This window comes from Bactrocera latifrons, unplaced genomic scaffold, assembly GCF_001853355.1.
Source record: "Bactrocera latifrons isolate USDA-ARS-PBARC rearing strain unplaced genomic scaffold, ASM185335v1 scaffold_61, whole genome shotgun sequence".
NCBI classification, from domain to species: Eukaryota; Metazoa; Arthropoda; class Insecta; order Diptera; family Tephritidae; genus Bactrocera; species Bactrocera latifrons.
The window spans coordinates 27495-32385 of NW_017537279.1; positions in this window are offsets into that span (position 1 = coordinate 27495).

Consider the following 4891-nt stretch of genomic DNA (forward strand, 5'->3'; position numbering starts at 1 on the left):
TGAGTAATCTCAATATGCTCTGGGCATCAGTGACTAGATCACCTCCGAGGGTTCGACAAGAGTATGCTCCAGTCTTAAAACATTATTTAGTCACCGCATAGTTTGTCGAATTTTCGAGCATTCCCATTGCCGGCCAGCTTGTSAAGTCTCTCTCCCCCACATGACAGCCTGAATCCGCTTCATGCGTATATTAAGCATTCACATTTTACAGAAACGCAGTTTAATTTGCTTTATGCCTCGTTAGTTGTCCTAGGTATTCGACAAGCAATCAAGAAATTGCAAGGCTACTAAAAATTTGTTAAAAAATAAAAGTTAAAGGCACACACACATTTAAAACTAAAAACAATAACAGTAAAAAGTCAACGTTACCATAGTGTAAACTGCGCATAACAGCACAAAATGAATCAATATGGATAATATGGACAATAAACAGMTACTAAAATGCGCGTACATATATACCAAATACAGTCACACCCCTACATACAAAGGTATATATATGAGCACATATATTTACTTTTAAAATTTCCATTGACGCACATGGCATTACAGCTGCGTAGATGTGCATTAACAATTTGTTGCAGCTGAATGCAAAGCAATCAACAACCGGTGCGCCTAAATGTATGATAAACAAATTGAAAATTGTCACTCGTATGAAATTGCCTCTGTGCCTGGCGGACTTACGCTATGCTTACTTTATCAATGTGCAACTTTTCATGTGTCAGTAGGATTACAGCAGCAACAGCAACAACAAATATGGGAATACTCTTAACTACAACATTTATAGCAACAATGTATACACTTTGCAATGGCAAGCAAGTCAAAGCAATGTATCCAAAATACAAATTGAAGCTGGAGGCAAGAGCTAGTACAAAAATCGCTTTACAAACAAGTAGGCGAGCAAAAGAAAATCCGAAATAAACATCGAGTTGAAACTAATAAGAAAGTAGCTGCGTGCCTGCGTGCCTGCGTGAATTTACGCAAAATAAATAGATTGTCAGACATGCCAATCAGTGATCGATAACAATATTTTATGTCCATGTGTTTGTACTCAACGCACACACCCATGTTATACCGTTAGCAAGCATTTTAAGTCGAATATCGTTATAACTTCGTCAATTGTTACGTTATTATTATTATTTCTTATTCTTTCTTATACTTTCTGACTGTCCAAGGGCAAGTAAAATAACAATCGAGAAGTCAAATGAACGGTATTAATAAGAAAAGTGAAAAAAACAATGATAGAAATAAAAACATGTGAAAAGCAGAAATTCCACTGACAGCTTGTTTGTCGGGTAATTTAATCCAAAGCGTAAATTTGATTTTTTTATCGACACCGAACGCAAACAAACACCAACGTACTCAAACGTACGCATTTCTCACCTGGTGCCACATGTCTTTATATCTATGTGAGTTTGTATGTATGGATATGTAATGGTCACATGTGTGGGTTATATTTTAGCTACAGTGAGTTGCGTGTCTTTGCTTGGCTGGAAATTTGATGTCTGATATATTATTTATATTACTACATAGGCTGCTTTTAGGCGCATGCCATGTTTTTCRCGTTTCGGAGAGTTTATTTGTATATATTGTGTTTTATATGAAAGTTTAAATTAGTGCGCGCCTAAAAGCCGCACAAAATTTTTGAAAAATAAATATTTCGAATTTTTTCTCGTTTTCATAATATTTTAGATTTGTGAAATTTGGACTAATTTATCAACAATCAATTCAATAGAGGACTCGGCAAACTCTGTTTCCTTTAAAAGAAAAAAATAAGCAGGTTTTTGATTTTATCAAGTCAATGCGAAGAGCATGCATATTCCAAATTCAAACCACACATTTTGTAAGACTGTGTTTTTTAATAGTCATTACGAAATACGGAATCGGAAATGGAAGTATTTTAAACTCAAACGGCATATGGATTGGTATCATCGGCATACTCCAAAATAAAACTTTCTCAACTTTGATTTTGTCATGCAAATCACATTGTTCATCAATTTACTTACCACCAAACATGTATCGTTGCATAGTATTGTTAATTTTATGTTAAAGCATTATTGCTACGAGGCCATCCTTTGGGCGTAAATTGTACTATTCAATCGATTAGTTGGTGGCTTCATTTTCATTCATTACTTAGCCAATACATTTGAATTCATGCATTTATCCGATGATTTTATTCTGAAATCGTATTTTAGGTCTTCTACATATTTACTTTTAGGCGATAAAATTGCTCACTCACTTAACTTTTCATTACTTTGGTGGTTAGTAATCATTTTTGTGGACCCTCTGCAAATAGGTTCGTCTTTCGGTAGGAAAAAGTTACAGAAATTATTAGGTGAAATCAATTTACTCAATTCATCAACAGGTACTCAACAAATACTAATAGCCAGCAATTGCTCAGAGAAATCTTTAGCAGATTTATCATTAAGCATACACATCCGGATAACCATTAACCGTTTGGCCTTGCTTTCGTCGTTGAAACTTCTTTGATGATTTGGAGAATTATTCTTTCTTTTKTTAGGTTGGAAGTACTGTCAGTCACATTTATGTCAAATATCATGTCGGAAAATTCAGTAGTGTTTGAGATACGTGTCGTTTTGTGAGCTGCTAAAAGTGCGTTTTTCGTTTTTTTCCATTTTGAAATTTGTTGAGCAAAGAATTTGCATTAAATGATCATTTCGCCAAAAACTCAACCCATATCGATCCGCAACCACTGTATTCACCTGGCGCCGTGCGACTTCTGGCTGTTCACCAAGCTCACATATAAATACGATATAAATATTTTATACGATATTCAAGCCGCAGCGAAGGCGGAACTGAAGGCCATCCGGGAAAGTGACTACAACCAGTGTTTCGAAGATTGGAAAATCCATTGCCATAATGTACTACATCAAGTGGGGATTACTTTGAAGGGGATGAAATTGATTTGGAAGAAGAAATAAAGAATAATTACAATGTTACGTTTTTTTTGGGCACAGTATACGTTGAGCAACATTCGGTGCCAAAAATCGATGCCAATATCTCTTGAATGTTTAGGAAATAATTGGCGCATACGGAGCAGTCCAACTGTTGTCAACAACAAATTCCATTCTGTTTAATTTGGTGTGGTAGTTCGACCATTATCATCTGATTATCCACGAGGTTATAGTGAATAACCATCATTCGTTGCTATAATGCAAGTAGTAGTTTCAAATTAACTAGAAGAGCTTTCATACGGCGCAGATCCTTCACGTGTCGTACCAAGGACTGCCCCACTTTCCTCTTGTGATTGGGAAGCTCGAGATCGGGCCGTGCTAACGTGGCGCTCTTAACGAGAAATTTATTTTTTTTCTATAGTCCTTTGATTTACAATATTTGGTACCTACTTGCATTACTGCACTGTTGGAAAAGATCCAATAAATAGTGTAACTAACACGAATTTCTTTTATATATTGGGTAGTGGAAAATGTACTTTTGTATTTTGTCAATAGATGTATTTGCCGTCGTATATCTTCAGTGCTACCTAACACATTCAAATCATGTAATGTTGGAAAGGTGAGATTTTACGCTTCATTTTGTCAAAAATAAATTAAATTTGGGGAAGTTGTGAAAAGTTACAGCTGTTCATAAATGAGTGAAAATAATTAAGAAATTTGCTATATTTTGAAATTTTTGTATAAAATAGGGAAGAATGCTATGGAACCCACCAATGAAATTTGTGAAGTTTACAGAGACGATGCTGTATCAGATCGTTCAGCACAACAATGGTTCGATCGCTGGAAATTTCAATGTGAAAGATGCACCTCGCTCTGGTCGACCTATCGTTGATAAAGTTGATGAAATTATGTCACCTAAACAGCCATGAAATCGCTAAGGAACTTAACATTTATCATCAAATGCGTTTGAACCATTTAAAAATGGCTGGCTACAAAACGATGCTGAGTATGTGGAGCCAGTTGAACGCTTGATTCTACATTTTACAGTCAGCAATACTGATGAGCAAGCTATCGAAAAAACGGACAGAACTGATCAATAGAAAGGGCTTCATCTTCCATCATGACAACGCCAGACCACCACAACGTTGATGGCTCGACAAAAACTGGAAGAGCCTGGCTGGGAAGTGTTTATGTATCCATCATAACCTTGCAAATTCGGACTACCATTTGATTCGGTCAATGCAGAACTCCTTAATGGAGTAAAGTTGGGTTCAAGAGAAGCCTTGAAAATTACTTGTCGCAGTTTTTAGCAGAAAAGCAGAAAATTGTTAGCGGAAAAATGGAAAAAAATGGTGGACCAACAGTATATTTGGTTAATTTAAGTTCATTATAAATAAATAAAAAAAATTGTTAAAATTTGATTAGAAATACGAAAATTATTTTGATAAATTGCAGAAAACTAATTTTAAGAATGTGGAAACCTTGAGTGTCTAAGCCAGAAAAGCTGTAAGCTTCAAAAATTTAGATTTATTTTTTCCCTTTACCATCGTTTTCGACACAGAATCAGTTTACAGTGGAGCAGATTTAATCTTCGTCACGAGGATGAGATCTGAGATAATTCTAAATCAATATTTTACTTGGTAGTAAGCATTAGGAAACATTAGACCTCCCTATGTGTAACAATCGAACTCAGTTACTATAGAAGACTTAAACTCTTGTTCATGTAAGTAGAGATTAGGAACTCATATGAGTCTAAATGTTTAGTTTTAGAAGGCAACGAAGTACTCGCTGCCAGTCCGATAGTAATAAGCCGAGTTGATTATTTACAATTAACAAAACAAAAAATCATTTCGTTTTTCGTTAAACTTTAAAATGAATGTTCCTTTAAACGCAGTTTTAAACTTTCTCTTAATCACAAAAATGCTAACTACTTGCCATATGCCATTAGCAACATGCTGGGATTAAAACAAGTGTTATTT